The sequence below is a fragment of the Thamnophis elegans genome, chromosome 17 (genome assembly GCF_009769535.1).
Source record: "Thamnophis elegans isolate rThaEle1 chromosome 17, rThaEle1.pri, whole genome shotgun sequence".
Taxonomy (NCBI): Eukaryota; Metazoa; Chordata; class Lepidosauria; order Squamata; family Colubridae; genus Thamnophis; species Thamnophis elegans.
The window spans coordinates 15,757,881-15,776,910 of record NC_045557.1 but is presented as its reverse complement, the minus strand read 5'-3'; the positions used below and the strand labels follow the sequence as shown (position 1 = coordinate 15,776,910).

At 53.7% G+C, this 19,030-nt stretch overlaps 2 long non-coding RNA genes and 1 pseudogene across 2 annotated transcripts; 1 reads left to right on the top strand and 2 right to left on the bottom strand.

The window, feature by feature from the left end:
• Positions 1-329: 329 nt before the first annotated feature.
• On the bottom strand, positions 330-2,814 carry LOC116519985. The gene is made up of 2 exons (XR_004256702.1): positions 2,708-2,814; positions 330-1,364 (listed from the first exon to the last, which is right to left on the bottom strand). It is a non-coding gene; the product is annotated as an uncharacterized LOC116519985 (long non-coding RNA).
• A 192-nt stretch (positions 2,815-3,006) lies between these two features.
• On the top strand, positions 3,007-4,614 carry LOC116519992. Its single transcript, XR_004256708.1, has 2 exons — positions 3,007-3,095; positions 4,484-4,614. It is a non-coding gene; the product is annotated as an uncharacterized LOC116519992 (long non-coding RNA).
• A 307-nt stretch (positions 4,615-4,921) lies between these two features.
• On the bottom strand, positions 4,922-17,869 carry LOC116520198 (annotated as a pseudogene).
• Between the last annotated feature and the right edge of the window lie 1,161 nt (positions 17,870-19,030).

The following is a 19,030-nucleotide window of genomic DNA, read 5'->3' as shown; positions in this document are numbered from 1 at the left end:
GGTCTTACCACCGCCTCCTTCAGGGGCTGCGGGAAAGATCCCTCCTGCAGAGACGTGTTCGTGATCCCCTGGAGCCAGCCTCGTGTTACCTCCCTGCTGGTCGAGACCAGCCAGGAGGGACACGGGTCCAGCAAACAGGTGGAGGCACTCATCGCTCCCACGGCCTCGTCCACTTCCTCAGGGGTGACAAGCTGGAACTCATTCCAGGAAATCTGAGCAAGACCCTCCCTCGGCATCTCCGCTGGTTCTGTCCAAATGGAGTCAATGGAGACTATGTAGAAGCAGACATTCTAGAAGTTCTAAAGTCAGGGCAATCTGGATTTTAATTGGAGAATCCCTGAATGTCCACCTCCTAAAGTGTTTTAATGCAGGTATTAAACAACCTGATTTGGGCCGGAGGGGACTGAGGACACGAGGTTAAATTCACGTTTCTCAAACGTGGCAATTTTAAAACTCGACTCCCCGGAGTCCCCCATACTGGCTGGGGAATTCTGGGAGTTGAAGTTCCTCCGCCTTAAACCTGCCAGGGCTGAGGACCCTGGGTTCAACAGGGGGCATCCCTCAAGTATCATTGCAACCCAAAACGGGTTCCGTCTGAAGGTCTCCCTCCCATTTTCAAGATGTAAACGAAGGTCAACTCTTGGCTTGTAGATTCTTCAAAAGAGTTGGACTCTTTTGCTCAAGCGCAGGAATCGCTGGGAAGCAAGGCAGAAGTTAACCATGGTTAGTTAGTGGTCAACACCCTCCCCCCCCACAGGGAGAAGGTTAAGTGCAACAGATTTAAAGAGATTTCCCTGGAAGAGAGTTTCACAACCCCACCAACTTTAAGATGGACAGGGGGGGGACTGGCTGGGGAATTCTTGGGAGTTAAAGTCCCCCCCCCCCTTAATGAAGTTGGTGAAGTTGACAAACGGTGGCCCAGAAGGAGGAGAAAAACTTTGTGATTTTTGATTCGTTTTTCAAAGAAAACTTTGGTATTCAAGCACACACACAGACGGATCCTGTCCTTTTGCAGGCTCCCCCTTACTAGAAGAAACATATGACAATTCTAGGACTTTTTTCCTTTTTGGCAGTAATAGATTCACCTCTTTGGCAGGTTTTAAACTTCCTTTTAAACCTTTGAGATAGAAAAAAGACCCCCCCCCACCCCCTTAAAAATCCTGAAGCATCTTTAGCATATTTATATAGAGATATATAGATATAGATATATGTAATAAAGTATAAATTCTTGCATAGAAAATAACTTCTTTTAAAAATGGTTTCCTCTTTTTCTGAGCATGTAAAGGACAGAGAGCTCCATAAAGCAGATTTGAGTGCATGTCGGGAACGTCGGACGATTACATGATGCTGCAGTTTGAAGGACCCTAAGAGGGGAGAGAGAGAGAGAAGACTGACATAGAGTCAGAAGCTACCTCAGAGGTCATCTAGCCCAGCCCCCTCCCCAAGCAAGAGACCCTCTTCCGTTCCACGCAAATGGCCCCCCCCGATCGCTACTTAAGAGCCTCCAGGGACGAAGCACGGAGGAATTGTTCTCGCAATCAGGACATTTCTCCCTCATTCTAGGTTCAGGGCCGATCCAGAACCGGGCCTCCCTCAAAATGCCAGCAAGCGAGTTGTGGGAGAGGCAGGCGTGGCTGCCAGTCCAAAAGGCTTATGGGGAGGGACACGTGGACCTGCCTGCCCAGGGGAAGAACAGGCCCTTCCCCAGAGCTAAGGCTGCCTCTGTGTGACCAAACCTCCGGGGAGACAATCGCCGAGACCATTTTCCAAACGGCAAAGTTTTCTGCATAAAAGGTCTCCCACCTCAGGGGGGTCTTTGACAGCCCCCCCCCCAGTGCAGCCACTGAGCAGCCCCAGCCGAGACCATTTCCGTTTGTTTGGCGGAGGGGCGGGGGGGTCTGTGGGCGGTGGGCTGGCTGGCCAGACTGGCTCCGCCCACTGCATGCACACACACGCACACACACGGCTGTCCTCCTGCTTTAGGCCCCTGAAGGCTAACCTGTGGCATGCGGCGCCCTCTTGTGGCCAAGCCCCAGCTCAGCTCCGCCACGCTTGTGCATGCGCTTCCAACAGGCCAGCGGGTCTTCGGGTTCTGCCATGAATGCGCAGAGGGGGGGGCAGGGCACATGCAGAGGGGGGGGGCACATGCAGGGGCCACATGTCATATGCAGGAGATGTGTGCATGTATGCGCGGGGCTACATATGCGCGGCAGCCACGCACACATTGCATTGGGGGGGTTGGGAGCACACGGGTGCATCCTTGTGTTCGCATGATTTGGGGACTCAGTCAGGAAGGGAGCTCAGAGGTCTTCTAGTCCAACCCCTGTTCAAGCCGGAGACCGAATTCCATGCCAGACAACGCATACGCTAAGCCTGGGCACAAAGCCAAGTGGAGTTGACTGTTCTCGTGTGAAGGTTGCATCCTTTCAGGGTTTTCAGCCCACCCCACGCCTGCTGTTCAGTGGGGACCATCCCGGCCTTCCCCAAATGCCCTGGCTGAGGAGCCCCGTGTGGCACAGAGCCCTGGGATGCCCACAGCCATCTCTCTGCCTCCCTGGAAGGACTGACAGTGCACAGTGATCGGTCTCAGGAGCTTCCCCGCAAGGGAAGGAAGGGGGGCACTCAGAATCGGAGGCCTCCCACCACAAAGCCCCCTCCTTCTCCGGCCCAGGATCACACATGCCCGCTGGGGCGCCCCCAGACTGACCTGCTGGCGTGGGGTGGAGCTGCCCAGGATGTAGGTGCGGGGCAGGAGGCTCTCCCCGAGGCTGGTGCCTCCACTGCGGTAGCTGCGCGTGATGGTCAAGCTGGAGGAGGAGGAGCCGGTGGACATGATGCTGGTGCCCACATTCGTGCCCCCGGATGACTTCTCTGCCGGCTGCCCACATGTGCCACACAACACTGTGCGAGAACGCAGGTTGTACTCGCCCGGATCTCCGCTGGCACTGCAGTGGCTCTGGAGAAGGGAGGAAGAGGGGAAGAAGCAGAGCTTGGCGCCACCCGGACCGAGACCCCACCTGGGGCTGGAGATGCTGGATTCGGATCTGGGGGCTCCTTGGTGCTCTGTGAACCTGGATGTTTCATTACCAAACTAGGTAACTTCATCAGCGCAGAAAAGCACCAAGGCCAGAGAGCTCCAAGACCCCCACAGTTCAACCCTGAACTAAAATTATTCTCTTCTATCAGATTCCTACTTGGCCCTTTTGATCCCCCCCCCCCCGGCTTCCTCCGGAGCCCGCGATGTCTTTTTAAAACACAGCCCAGCCCAGTGTTACATTTAGAATTAGAATAGAATTAGAATAAGTTTATTTATAGGCCGCCCTTTTCCCTGAGGGGACTCAGGGCGGCTAACAACTTATATGGGAGGGGATACATACAATGACATATAACATAACATGTAATTAAAAAAATAAGCAACATTCATTCAGCATTCGGGTGGGGGCGAATTATAATCTTTACCCCCAGGCCTGACGGGATAGCCAGATCTTGAGGGCTGCGCGGAAGGTCTGGAGGGCGGTGAGGGTACGAATCTCCACGGGGAGATCGTTCCAAAGGGTCGGAGCTGCTACTGAAAAGGCTCTCCTCCGCGTAGTGGCCAGCCGGCACTGGCTGGCGGATGGCACTCGGAGGCGGCCTAATCTATGAGATCTAATGGGTCTCGAGGAGGTAATTGGCATAATTTAATTATTCCAGAAATAAAAGAGTACGCTCTACATGGGGCTGCCCTTTAAGAGTGTTCGAAGACTTCAGCTAGTCCAGAATGCAGCCGCTCGAGCAATTGTGGGTGCACCCAGGTACACCCACGTTACACCTATCCTCCGCGAGCTGCACTGGCTGCCCATTGGTCTCCGGACACGCTTCAAGGTGCTGGTTGTTACTTATAAAGCCCTACATGGCATTGGACCTGGGTACCTGAGGGACCAATTACCTCCCAAAGGCCGATTCGATCGCACAGACTAGGCCTCCTCCGGATTCCATCTGCCGGCCAATGTCGGCTGGCAACTCCTCGGGGGAGGGCCTTTTCTGTGGCTGCTCCGGCCCGGTTGAGATCCGGACCCTTACTACCCTTCCGGCCTTCTGTAAAGCTATTAAGACCTGGCTATTCTGGCAGGCCTCGGGCTGTTGAAGTATCCAGCCCCACTTTAAGTTATGAATGTTGCTGTACTTTTAAATTGTTGTATTGTCTTATATGTTCCCCCTCCCTTTTTATTGTAAGCCGCCCGGAGTCTTCCGAGAGCGGGCGGCATACAAAACTAATAAATACAAATACAATACAAATACAAATAGTACACTGGAATTGAGGCTAAACGCATTTCTCTCTTTACTGGTTAGATTTACAAGCCTGTTAAATGGGAGCAGGTTAACCAGCTGAAGGCTAAATTTGCAACGTGGTCTGAAGTCTCCAATGGACACAAAGGCAAAACTTCCGTTCTTCCCATTTCAGGCTTTGATTAAGAGGCCTTTGTCTTGTATTTTCTTTCAGTAGCCGTGAATGCTGGGGAAGGTTCCACCCTGGGATTCCCGAGATCTCCTCATTTCCACCCACTCCACACAGAGGGGACGTTTGCCCAGAGTCTGTGACACGGACGGCCTGTCAGTTTAGTCCATGAAATGAACAATAAATAAGGACTGGCTTTACTCAATTTATTTGGCCCTTTTGTTTAAAACAAGGAAAGGCAGGCAAGGATTTCAGGGATCCTTGGTGCTGCCGGAGCTTCCTTGAAACGCCTGCAAGAAAAAGGGCAAACTCGGAGACCCCCCAGGATCCCTCGTGTCAGCTCTGAGCTACAAAAGATTCTCCTTTCTTGGTATAAATATTTCAGTTTCTACACCTGAGAATAATGAAAACTATTGTTAAAACTGAGGCTGAGTTCGGCTGTCTGCTTGCCTTCACTGTCACTGGGGGCCTCTGAACGGACTCTTAATCTCCGTTGCAGACAAAAAGACGGAAGAAATCCTGGGCAGAACACGGTCACACAAAACCCCAAAATTTCTCCCGGGGGAGTCCTGGCCCCACAGCCAGAGCCTTTGCATTTGGGAAACACCCCCCCCCCCCCGGATGGCTGCTGAGTTGTGCTTGTTCCCCATGGAAGCCAGCCCTTGGGGGGCCCCTCCGCCTCCCCCCAAAACTCACATGGTGATGGTGGCCGTGGGCGCCATCCTCATCATCCTCTTCATCGTCATCATTGACAACAACCGTGCGCACCAGCTTCCGCATGGCCACCTCCTGCAGGGAGGGAGGAATGAGGGGGCTGTTTCTGGTCCAGCCCATCTCAGCGGGATTTGGGAGGGAAAGAGCCAGGAAAACAGGGGGGGCAGAAGAGGGGCTCCTGCCTTCGACCCAGGACCCCCCACCCTCAGCCAAGCCCTGAGTCAGACCAGGAGGGGAAAGCGCCTTCCGTCCTGGCACCCCCAAGAAAAGGGCCAGGATGCCTCCATTGGCACCCCACCCCCCCAACTCATTAACCCCTTGGGTCCTATGTGTCACACACACACACACACACACACCGCTGTAATTGTTTTTGCATGCTCGGAATTGTCTCCAAATTAAACGGGAATTGAGAGAGTCACCAAGGCTCCCTATCTGGATTTCCAGAATTGATTTAGGGGCATTTTTAGGCAACAAAATTAGGGGGGGGGAGCCTGAATCCCCCTGATGAGGGAAAGAGGAAACCCAGAGGGGCAAAGAGGAGCGTAGCCCACCCACCCCCAGCCCTTTTACAGTTATGCAGCCAGAATATTCCATTTTTTTTGTTAATTATAACTCCTCCTATATTTCTCACTGTTTTTCTAGCTCCGCTTTGATTGTATTTATAAGCCACCCAGAGTTACTCTGGACAGGGGGGTTAATTACGCAATCCAGAGTTAGGTTAATTGAATTAATTAATTCCATAATGCTCTGTCCCCTTTCCGGCACCAAGGTTGACCCCCTTTGCCCACCCACACAACGAAGACGTCGTGGGGCTGTGCGCCCACCCAACCCCCGAATCCCAGCCACCTTACCTCCCCGCTGGAGGTCAGCAGTGCTGTGCGTAAGCTGTCACCGGACCCCCAGGAGCTTTGGTTCTTCCAGACCATGTCCGTGGGGGGGTTGTGGGACACTCCTGCGCCCGCAGCCCAGATCTTGCAGGGGAAGGAAGTTTAATAGATTTAATAGATTTGTGATTTAATAGATTTGTATCCCGTAAGACAGTGGTTCCCAAACTTGGCAACTTTAAGACTTGTGGACTTCAACTCCCAGAATTCTCCAGCCAGCAGAGCAAGTCTTAAAGTTGCCAAGTTTGGGAACCACTGCGTTGACGACCCTTGCAGAGTACCTCCCCACGGCTGGCATGGGCACCAGAGGGACCGGGGGGGGGGGGCTCCCAACCATTCCTGCCCACCAAGCCCACCGTTGCTGCTCACCGTGACCAGCTGGCCGGCCTTCAAGGTGAATTTTGGAGGGAACCTGTAGCAAATGGGTGCGTCTTCTCCATTCTGGCGCTTGATCTGCCAATTTCCCAGCGACTGGTCCTAAGGGGGCATAAAGGGGGAGGCATGGCGGGCATCTCAGGGGGCTTAGGTGGCCCAAGAGATGCCAGGCAGGCTGGGGGGGGGAGGAGGGGGCTGTGCCAACCAAAAGGAAGGCAGTTCTGAGGGTGGGAAAAGAAATAGAAGGCTGCAACCAGAGAGTGAGAGGCCAATTTACATTTGTCAAAGAAAATCAGAAGTTTAATATTAATTCTAACTTCTTTTTCTGCACTCCTGCCTTTCTCTTTTTCTTCTCTCCTTTTTCCTTCTCTCTCTACTCCAGTAGTTCTGGTTAGTTTTCATCTGGCTTCTTCAAAAGTTTAATGAAGTTATATATAAAAAGCTTCTCCATTCCTCCTGACCAGGAGCCAGAGAGAGACTCCGCTGGGGGGGCCACAAAGCAAGGCCGTCTCTCTCTGAAGCAGGGAAGGGCGCCTGGAATCTGCCTTCGGCTCCAGCCAAACTCCAACCGTCACAGGAGGTGACCATTGCAAACTCAAGGAGACTCTCCATGGGCTCAGAGGGAGGGAAGCCACCGCCTTTCCCAGCTCCCAGGGGGCTGCGGGGTGGGTGGGGGGCACTTAGCTCTAAAAAGTAGCCATGAAGCCTCAACAAAACCTGCTTTGTGGGGTCCTTGGTGCCCTCTGAGCTTGGTGGTTTTCTTGCAGATGTTTCACGACCCAACTAGGTGACCTCATCAGACCAAACACATCCCCTCTGGCAGGCAACGCCCAGATAAGCAGGGATTAACCCCAGACAAAAGCAGAAAACAATACTTCAATCAAGGAACCACCAAGGAGACAGATGCCCCCTCCCCAGAATCCCTGGCAGGGCAGGCTGCTGTTCATGAACAGAGACCAAAGCCCACTTCCATCCAGCACTGATGATGTTACCTAGTTGAGTCACGAGACGTCTGCAAGGAAACAGCTCAGCTCAGAGTTCAACTCTCAGCTGCAGGGATTCTCTGCTATTAAACCCTAAATTCTTCCATTTATCTTGGGTGGGCAACACATTTAAATAAAAAAGCACCATTTTCAAACTAGATGAGAATTTGCTGTTCTCAGCTGCTGCGTCGCCTCCCTTTTCCATCCCATCCGACTCTTAGGGGCCCCCTGAAAAAGAGGGGGGCTGCACGACAGGATCTTGGGGGGCCTCCGCCCTACAAAGACACGGCTGCCTCTTGCAGCTCAAAGGTCAACTGGGTGACTTTACGCCCCCCCTAACCCCCGCCGCCAGGAGCAGACGGCTTCCTCGGCCCTCCTTGCCCAGGACTTCTGGACCAGCTCCTGCGCATGCGTGAGAATGGGAGATGGCTGCCGAGTCTCACCGCTCCGGCTATCGAAATCAAAAAACAAAAGACTTCAGGTGACCAAGACCCCGGACATGAGAACGGAGGGGTCCCTCCAAGATACCAACGCTCAGGCTTTCCGGGGAGGTAATTATTTGAGGAGGGGGCTGCCTCTGGGTGGCTCCTGGACGGTGTTACCTCCCTTGACGATCTTCTTAAACAGCTGGTCGGCGGCGGCGGCGGCTTTACGCGAGCGGCGGTGGTTTTGGCCTTGCCGCCTTGAGAAGCTGCCCCATTGCCCTGGGAGACCTGGTCTTTCATTAAATAACTTTTATTGTTGGCGTGTGGGCTTGTGCCCCGAACAGGGGGTGGGGAATTCTATAGAAGTGCCTACCTGGACTAGAGAACTAGCTCTCTCCCCCCACTACAACCCTGCAGCTTTGCAACGCAGCCCAGCTGATTTTCCCTTTTCCCCTTTGGCACGGCATTTATCTTACATCTTGCCATTGCCTCCGTCGGCTTCCATCTATTGTTTAATTGCTGGGGCTGTGACCCCAGGACTTCAACGACGGGCTCCTCGCTGTGCTGGCTGTGTTGGTTATTGTTTGCTGCTGTTGCCATCTCAAGAGAGCCACGTCCGACAGAACTATTCACTGAACTCTTCTACATTGGACGCCATTGCTCTGGAAAGGCAGGGTACCTGGAGCTTAGACTCCCTCCAGTGGCCACTACTGGTACTTTTTTCATCTTTGGGCTGGTTTATTATTTTAGACTCCCCCCTGTGGCCACTACTGGTACTTTTTTCATCTTTTGGCTGGTTTGTTATCTTCACCGCCTCTTTAATTAACATCTACCCACCCTTTCTGCAATTACATCCTCTGGGCTTCCACACGCGCGAACAAACTGTATCTGCCCGACCAACATTACTTTTCGCCACCCCAGGGAAACCATCTCAGTCACCTAGACTTTGCCTTCCCCAACATCGTTGGCAAACCAGACTAAACATCGTAGGCGGTCTTTTTAACCGCCTTGACTCTTGGGACCTTTCCAACTGCATAAGAAGGGAAGACATGCCATCTTCCCCTTCTGTATATCTTTTGTATGACCTTTTGTAACATTTTCGCACGCTGCACAATTTTTTTTAAACGGTATGGTGAGTGTATGGGACTTGTATGTGCGAATTGAATGATCCCACTTTTATTGTTATTATTGTTGTATTTTTGTGTTTTAATTATCATGTGGGGATTGTGTGTGTGAGCGCCTGAGTATGTCTGATTCGGAGGACCTGCCGGGGAATGCGGGGGTCACCGGGGTGGTTGGGGGGACTACTGCCACGGGAGAGGGTCGGAGCATTGTGGTCGTAACAGGGAGGGGCAGATATGGCGGGGACTTTAGGGCTGGCCATTACCGGGGAAGGAGGGTTCGCTACATCACAGAGATCCCTCCTTCCGGCCCTATGAGTCCCACTCCGAGGCCAGATGGCGCGGGTAATCAGGACCCTGGTCTCAGGCTGTTGTCGCTAAATGCCAGGTCTGTTGTTCACAAGGCTCCCCTCGTCCGGGACTTAATTTTAGACGAGAGGGCAGATCTGGCATGTATTACTGAAACCTGGCTGGGCACGGAGGGAGGAGTCCCCCTCGTAGAGATGTGCCCAGACGGATTTCAGGTGCTTCATCAGCCGAGAACCCAGGGAAGGGGTGGCGGTGTGACTATTGTTGTCTGGGAGTCTTTAGCACCTCGTAGGATCCCTGCTCCAGAGCTGCACCAGTCGGGTGTGAGTCCCTACTGGTGAAGCTGGACCTCAAGGGTCAAGTGGGTCTGCTGCTAACGTACCTGCCTCCCAACTGCGTTGCAGCAGCCCTCCCCTCACTCCTCGAGTCAGTAGCCGAGCTAGCAATTGAGTTCCCTAGGCTCATGGTTCTGGGGGACTTCAATTTGCTTTCGCTCGGTGAACACTCTGATGGAGCGCAGGAGTTCATGGCCTCCATGACAGCCATGGACTTGACCCAGGTAATCCGAGGCCCAACCCACTCAGCGGGTCACACACTCGACCTCATATTCCTCTCGGAGCAGTGGATTTGTGATCTTGGTCTGAGGAGTAATGAGATCATACCCCTGTCGTGGTCAGACCACTTCCTACTGAGGCTAGACTTCCGGAGGCCAAACCCCCACCGTAGGGAGGAGGAACCGACCAGGTGGTTCCGCCCCAGGCGACTTATGGACCCCTTAAGGTTCCAGACGGAGCTTGGGGTTATTCCTGATACTCTCGCCCACAGTTCGGCGGAGACTCTTGTTGCTGCCTGGCACTCGGCAGCATCAGAGTCTCTTGACCGAATTGCGCTACTACGGCCCCTCCGGGTCGGCGGATCCCGGAGGCCTCCTTGGTTCACCGAGGAGCTCCGGGAGATGAAGCGCCGGAGGAGACGCCTAGAGCACTTGTGGAGGTCCGATAGGTCCGGATCGAACCGAGCACTTCTGACAGCATGCACCAAGGAATACATCCGGGCACTAAGGACAACTAAAAGAACACACATTGCCACCTTGGTTGCGTCCGCCGAGTCCCGCCCAGCCGCCCTGTTTAGGATAACCCGCTCCCTCCTAAATAGGAGGGAGGCGGGGGACACCCTACAGGGTAAGGCTGAGGAGCATGTCCAGTTCTTGGCGGACAAAGTTGCTCGGTTTCGGTCGGACTTGGACTCCACTCCCGCAGATCCAGCCGAGACACAGGGGGATAACTTGGCAGACCATCTCTGGGTTGAGTTTCAGGATGTTGCCTCCGGGGATGTGGACAAGGCTATGCGAGCTGTGAGTGCCTCCACCTGTATACTGGACCCGTGTCCCTCCTGGCTGGTTGCCAACAGCAGTGAGGTTAACCGCCTCCCTTCGGGAGGGGCACTTCCCCGCCGCACTTAAAGCGGCGGTGGTGAGACCCCTCCTGAAGAAACCATCCTTGGATCCAGCCGTTCTTAATAACTACCGTCCAGTCTCCAACCTTCCCTTTGTTGGGAAGGTTGTTGAGAAGGTGGTGGCCTTCCAGCTTCAGCGTACCTTGGAGGAAGCTAGCTATCTTGACCCCTTCCAGTCCGGCTTCAGGCCCAGTTACAGCACAGAAACCGCTTTGGTCGCATTGACCGATGATCTCTGGAGAGCCAGAGATGGAGGCCATGCGTCCATCCTAGTTCTCCTCGACCTCTCAGCGGCTTTCGATACCATCGACCATGGTATCCTTCTGCGACGACTGCGGGAGGTGGGAGTGGGAGGCACTGTTTTGCAGTGGTTCTCCTCCTACCTCTCGGACAGGTCGCAGTCGGTGTTGGTGGGGGGGCAGAGATCGTCCCCGAGGCCCCTAACTTATGGGGTGCCGCAGGGTTCGGTCTTATCCCCCCTACTATTCAACATATACATGAAACCGCTGGGTGAGATCATTCGGAGGCACGGGATAAAATACCATCAATACGCAGACGATACACAGTTGTATCTGTCCGCCCCGTGCCAACTCAATGAAGCGGTGGACGTGATGAACCGGGGTCTTGGGGCCGTTAAGGACTGGATGAGAGCTAGCAAACTAGTCCCGTCCAGCCGCCCTGTTTAGGATAACCCGTTCCTTCTTAAATAAGAGGGATACGGGGGACCCCTTGCAGGGTAGGGCTGAAGACTATGCCCAGTTCTTGGCGGACAAAGTTGCTCGGTTTCGGTCGGATTTGGACTCCACCTTTGCAGATCCAGCCGAGGCACGAGTGGACGACCTGGTAGACCATCGCTGGATTGAGTTTCAGGATGTTACCCCCGGGGACGTGGACAAGGCCATGAGGGCTGTGAGTGCCTCCACCTGTGTACTGGACCCGTGTCCCTCCTGGCTGGTTGCTAACAGCAGGGAGGTGACACGGGGCTGGATCCAAGCGGTTACTACTGCCTCACTTCGGGAGGGGCACTTCCCCGCCGCACTTAAAACGGCGGTGGTGAGACACCTCCTGAAGAAACCATCTTTGGATCCAGCCGTACTTAACAACTACCGTCCAGTCTCCAACCTCCCCTTTATTGGGAAGGTTGTTGAGAAGATGGTGGCCTACCAGCTTCAGCGGTCCTTGGAGGAAGCCGATTACCTGGACCCCTTCCAGTCCGGCTTCAGACCTGGTTACAGCACAGAAACCGCTTTGGTCGCATTGACCAATGATCTCTGGAGAGCCAGGGATGGAGGCCACACCTCCATCTTGGTTCTTCTTGACCTCTCGGCGGCTTTCGATACCATCGACCATGGTATCCTTCTGCGACGACTGCGGGAGGTGGGGGTGGGAGGCACTGTTTTGCAGTGGTTCTCCTCCTACCTCTCGGACAGGTCACAGTCGGTGTTGGTGGGGGGACAGAGATCGACCACGAGGCCCCTAACATATGGGGTGCCGCAGGGGTCGGTCCTGTCCCCCATACAATTTAACATCTACATGAAACCGCTGGGCGAGATCACTCGGAGGCACGGGATCAGATACCATCAATATGCGGACGATACGCAGCTGTATCTGTCCGCCCCGTGCCAACTCAATGAAGCGGTGGATGTGATGAGCCAGGGTCTTGAGGCCGTTAGGGACTGGATGCGGGCTAACAAGCTTGTACTCAACCCGGAAAAGACCGAGTGGCTGTTGTGTTTCCCTCCCAATAATTTGGTTAGCGTTCCACCACTCAGGCTGGGGGGCCAAATTTTATACCCCTCAGACAGGGTTCGCAACTTGGGAGTCCTCCTGGACCCACAGCTGACCTTTGATCACCACCATGTGCTCTACATGGGGCTGCCCTTGAAGAGCATCCGGCGACTTCAGCTAGTCCAGAATGCAGCCGCGCGAGTGATTGTGGGCGCACCACGGTTCGCCCACATAACACCTATCCTCCGCGAGCTGCGCTGGCTACCTGTTGATCTCCGTGTGCGCTTCAAGGTGCTTCTTACCACCTATAAAGCCCTTCATGGTAGTGGATCTGGGTACTTGAGAGACCGCCTCCTGCCGATTACCTCCTCGAGACCGATTAGATCTCATAGATTAGGCCTCCTCCGAGTGCCATCTGCCAGCCAGTGCCGGCTGGCCACTACGCGGAGGAGAGCCTCTTCAGTAGCTGCTCCGACCCTCTGGAACGATCTCCCTGTGGAGAATCGTACCCTCACCACCCTTCAGACCTTCCGCGCAACCCTTAAGACCTGGCTATCCCGCCAGGCCTGGGGGTAAAGATTTGATCCGCCCCCACCCGAATGTTGAATGAATGTTGTTTATTTTTTTAATTATGTGTTACGTTATATGTCACTGTTTGTATCCCCTCCCTATAAGTTGTTAGCCACCCTGAGTCCCCTCGGGGAAAAGGGCGGCCTTTAAATAAACTTATTCCTATTCCTATTCCTACTCAACCCAGACAAGACCGAGTGGCTGTTGTGTTTCCCTCCCAACAATTTGGCCAACGTTCCATCACTCAGGCTGGGGGGTCAAAATTTACACCCCTCAGACAGGGTCCGTAACTTGGGAGTCCTCCTGGACCCACAGCTGACTTTTGACCATCATTTGTCAGCTGTGACCAGGGGGGCATTTGCCCAGGTTCGCCTGGTACGCCAGTTGCGGCCCTACCTGAATCGGGAGGCCCTCACAACGGTCACTCGAGCCCTTGTGATCTCCAGGCTGGAATACTGCAATGTGCTCTACATGGGGCTGCCCTTGAAGAGCATCCGGCGACTTCAGCTAGTCCAGAATGCGGCCGCGCGAGTGATAATGGGCGCACCACGGTTCGCCCACATAACACCGATCCTCCGTGACCTGCGCTGGCTACCTGTTGATCTCCGGGTGCGCTTCAAGGTGCTACTCACCATCCATAAAGCCCTCCATGGTAGTGGATGTGACTATTTGAGAGACCGCCTTCTGCCAATTACCTCCCTTCGTCCCATCAGATCGCACAGAGTAGGCCTCCTCCGAATTCCATCCGCCAGTCAGTGCCGACTGGCGACTACGCGGAGGAGAGCCTTCTCAGTTGCAGCTCCGACGCTCTGGAACGATCTTTCCGTGGAGATTTGCACCCTCACCACCATCCAGACCTTCCGCACAGCCCTCAAGATCTGGCTATCCCGTCAGGCCTGGGGATAAGACCCTAACCTTGCCCCACCCGAATGCTGAATGAATGTTGTGTTTTACTGGTTTATTTTTATTCACATTTTTTTTCTTGTGTTTTGTCTTGCACTCCCCTCCCATTAACTGTAAGCCGCCCTGAGTCCCCTCAGGGAAAAGGGCGGCCTATAAACATCAAATAAATGACTAAAAAAAATGACCTCTGGCCACCAGCACTCACCTCGCTGGACTTGTTCCTCAGCCAGACAAACTTGCCCTCCAGGTCCACCTCCTCCACAGCCATGCGGCCGCTGGTGCGGGCATGCTGGGAGAAGCTGGTGCGGCTCTCGCCGTCCTCCAGCTTCCTTTTCTTGGTGGCGCTTTGTCCAGAGGAAGAGACCCGGGTTGCGGGAGCCGCTCTTCTGGGAGGAGGGGCTGGGGGAGAGGCGCAACCTGGGGGGGGGGAGAAAGAGAGGCCGGGGGCTGAGGCAGAGGCCGCTTCCCCAGGGATGCCCACAGCAGGCAGGAGGGCTGCAGTGCCCACCCTCGGTGCCAGGGGAAGCAGCGCTCGGGCCAAGTGGACCTTGCTGCCCGAAGGGTCTCTGCCCCACCCGTCCCAGAAGGGCCCCCAAACGCTCCCCCCCAAAGGAGGGGAAGCCGGGCAAACCCCACATCTGGACCCCAAGGCTTTCCGTCTCCTCAGTGAGGGGGGCGACCTTTTCCCAGCAGACTCTCCGGGTCGCCCCTGAAGGTCCCAGGCTGCCTGTGCTGGGGGGGGGCTGCCCAGCTTGGCAAAGCCCCCCCCCAGGCCAAGGTGGTCTGCCTAGCTTGCAAAGGCTGCCCAGGCGCCCACCTCTCCTCCTCGCCCTCCAGGAGTTTGCGGTAGGCGTTGATCTCCATGTCCAGGGCCAGCTTGATGTCCAGCAGCTCCTGGTACTCGTCCAGCTGCTGCTGCATTCGGGCCCTCATCTCGGCCATCTCCCGCTCCTTCTCCGCCAGGATACGGCGGCTGGTATCCCGCTCCCGGGACAGGGAATCCTCCAGGTCCCGCAGCTTCACCTCCTTGGCCGCCAGCTGGGGGGGAGGAAGGCAAGAGAGGGGTGGGGGCCTGGACGGGAGGGAGGGGGGAGCAGACCCCTGCCCCAGATCCCCAATCCCTTTCCATCCCAACCCAAAAGGGTGGAGGGCAAGCAGGGTCTCCACCAGGCGTGTCTCGTGGTGGCGTTTGCTCTCACGGAGCTCCTGCCGGGGGCAGAGGGTGAGCAGGGCATCCCAGGACTGGCAGGGAGGCACAATCCCCCCCCCAACCGCAACCCCTTTCCCCCCCCAGCCCCACCCTGCAGCCCCCAGGATCCCCAGCTCCTCTGTGGGGCCGTTCCCAGGTGTGGGGAGAAGAGGCTGCAGGAGCTGGGCTGACTGCCTGGCCCAAGGCAGGGTGGCGAGTTCAAGTCTCCCATGGAGAGGGGCTCTCTGTCACTTAGGTTCGGACGATTAGTGATTAGCTATTATTACTGAAATGGCTTGAAATATTGGGGAGTGTAAAGCGGGGGGGGGATTCTTTGCCACTGTACAGGTAGTCCTCAACTTACGGCCACTGTTGAGCCCAACATTTCTGTTGCTAAGTGAAACGTTTGTTAAGTGAGCTTTGCCCCATTTTATGAGTTTTCTTGCCACAGTCGCTAAGTGAATCACTTCAGTTGTTAACAACCTAGGTTGTTAAGTGAATCTGGGTTTGACTTTGTCTGTCAGCAGGTTGCAAAAGGGGCTGAGGAAAGAAGGGCCCTGGGGACGGAGGCCACCGTCATGCCCGGGAAGGACAGACCCACACCACGTTTTTCACAGCCGTTGTAACTTTAAGCCGTCACTAAACGAACTGCTGTAACTCCAGGACTTCCTGCATGGAAAGAGTTTGAAGTCTCCACTTTTTTCTCTCCGTCTCTTCCGTCTCTTCCTTTTCTAACTTCTGTTTTTATTTCATAAGGAAACTTAATAATAAAGCTTATTATTTTAGAATGGGTGGGTCTTTTACGGAGGGAGACCCCCGACTCAAAGTAAGGGGGAATTCGTGGCTACGAGAGCTGTGGAACCCTTTCAAGCAGCGGTGGAGTAGGATTCCTGCCCTAGAAAGGGGAGGGTTGGGCTAGATCAGTGTTTCCCAACCTTAGCAACTTGAAGATGTCTGGACTTCAACTCCCAGAATTCCCCAGCCAGCAAATGCTGGCTGGGGAATTCTGGGAGTTGAAGTCCAGACATCTTCAAGTTGCTAAGGTTGAGAAACACTGTCCTAGACACTGAATTGTTTATACGCGAATGCTGGCTGGGGAATTCTGGGAGTTGAAGTCCGGACATCTTCAAGTTGCCAAGGTTGAGAAACACTGTCCTAGACACTGAATTGTTTATACGCGAATGCTGGCTGGGGAATTCTGGGAGTTGAAGTCCGGACATCTTCAAGTTGCCAAGGTTGAGAAACACTGTCCTAGACACTGAATTGTTTATACGTGAATGCTGGCTGGGGAATTCTGGGAGTTGAAGTCCAGACATCTTCAAGTTGCTAAGGTTGAGAAACACTGTCCTAGACACTGAATTATTTATACGCGAATGCTGGCTGGGGAATTCTGGGAGTTGAAGTCCAGACATCTTCAAGTTGCTAAGGTTGAGAAACACTGTCCTAGACACTGAATTGTTTATCCGCGAATGCTGGCTGGGGAATTCTGGGAGTTGAAGTCCGGACATCTTCAAGTTGCCAAGGTTGAGAAACACTGTCCTAGACACTGAATTGTTTATACGCGAATGCTGGCTGGGGAATTCTGGGAGTTGAAGTCCGGACATCTTCAAGTTGCCAAGGTTGAGAAACACTGTCCTAGACACTGAATTGTTTATACGTGAATGCTGGCTGGGGAATTCTGGGAGTTGAAGTCCGGACATCTTCAAGTTGCCAAGGTTGAGAAACACTGTCCTAGACACTGAATTGTTTATACGTGAATGCTGGCTGGGGAATTCTGGGAGTTGAAGTCCGGACATCTTCAAGTTGCCAAGGTTGAGAAACACTGTCCTAGACACTGAATTATTTATACGCGAATGCTGGCTGGGGAATTCTGGGAGTTGAAGTCCAGACATCTTCAAGTTGCTAAGGTTGAGAAACACTGTCCTAGACACTGAATTGTTTATCCGCGAATGCTGGCTGGGGAATTCTGGGAGTTGAAGTCCGGACATCTTCAAGTTGCCAAGGTTGAGAAACACTGTCCTAGACACTGAATTGTTTATACGCGAATGCTGGCTGGGGAATTCTGGGAGTTGAAGTCCGGACATCTTCAAGTTGCCAAGGTTGAGAAACACTGTCCTAGACACTGAATTGTTTATACGTGAATGCTGGCTGGGGAATTCTGGGAGTTGAAGTCCGGACATCTTCAAGTTGCCAAGGTTGAGAAACACTGTCCTAGACACTGAATTGTTTATACGTGAATGCTGGCTGGGGAATTCTGGGAGTTGAAGTCCGGACATCTTCAAGTTGTCAAGGTTGGGAAACACTGGGCTAGATGACCTCTAAGGGACCCTTCAGGGTTGTGGGACTCACCTCGCTGTAGATGTTTTTCTGGAAGTCCAGCTCCTCCTTCAGGGTCTGCAGCCTGTTCTCCGCATCCACTCTCCGCAGCATTTCATCCTGAAGCTGCTTCTTGATGTCGGCCAAGGATCCCTCCACCTGCGGGGGGACAAAGGAGGGACCCCCGTCACGCCCAGAAGGGAGAGCCTGTGTGGCCTCAGCTGCTCCACAGGAGCCCCCACCCTCCTCTCCAGGTCCCCCTCCCCTAGTCAAGAGCTGGGAGTTCAAGCCATCCATCGCGATTCGGCTTCTCCCCCTCAAGGCCTCCTCAAGCCTCTCAGGAGTCTGCAGGGAGGGAAAAACGCCAGAGAGTCTGAAGCTGAAGGAGAGCCAGAAGGCACCAGACTAGCAGGAGACTGGGAGTTCTAGTCCCGCCTTAGGCACAGAAGCCCCGGGTGACTTTGGACCAATCACAGGGGAACTGGGAGTTCTAATCCCGCCTTAGGCACAGAAGCCCCGGGTGACTTTGGTCCAATCACAGGGGGGACTGGGAGTTCTAGTCCCACCTTAGGCACAGAAGCCCCGGGTGACTTTGGTCCAATCCAGGGGGACTGGGAGTTCTAGTCCCGCCTTAGGCACAGAAACTCCTGGGTGACTTTGGGGCCGCTCCTTCTCTTTCAGCCCAGCCCACCTCACAGGGTTGTTGTGCTGGGAAAAACAGGAAGGAGGAGTAATTTAGTATCGTGGTCAATTTGAGTTCTTTATAAAAATAAGGAAGGCAGGATATAAATAAATGAACTCTAGAAACAAACAAACAGATGGAAAATGCCCCTGGGCAGGGAGGAAGATCCCTGGCTGGGGATGATGGGAGCCAGAGTCCACACAGCCTCTGAAAGGCCGGTGTCCATTTGCTGTCCAGCTGTCCATTCCTCCTCTCTGCCTTGGCAAATGGTGGGCTCCATCGCCCCCTGCTGCACTCACCTGGTTCCTGCAGACATGAATGTCAACTGGGAAAGCATTTACACAGTGAGCTTCTCCAGCCCCCCCAGCCAGTTTGGGGAGCAAGTGGGGGGGTGGGGGGAGTGAAGGTAAAATGAAGCTGATCATAAAATCCAGACTGTCCTGGAGCACAGCCCATGCGAAAGCTATTTTAAATAAAGATATGAAATTAATCAAGTATTGCATTTATTTTTCAAAATGAATGTACAATTTTTTTATTATTTAAGTTTTGTACCCTATCTCTTCTAACTAACGTTAACTTTAAAAAGATGTTACATCAGACTACAAGTAATTAAATGAAGATTAAAATAAGTGTTTTGGCATATTGAGCTTTTTATATTTCTTTCTTATATTTCTTCCTTAGTTGAGAACTTGCTCCTCAGCTTACTTACGCATTAACTGTTTGTTGCTTTTATGGTTTATTCATTCACTGCTCCATCTTCAGTTTTTTTCACAGGGGGCAGGGCTTCCTTCCTTCCTTCCTTCCTTCCTTCCTTCCTTCCTTCCTTCCTTCCTTCCTTCCTTCCTTTCTTCCTTTCTAGAGGGCGGAGCCTCCTACCACCACTGCTACCGATTCACCTGAACTGGATAGAATCAGCTGAATTGCACCCCTGAATGGTC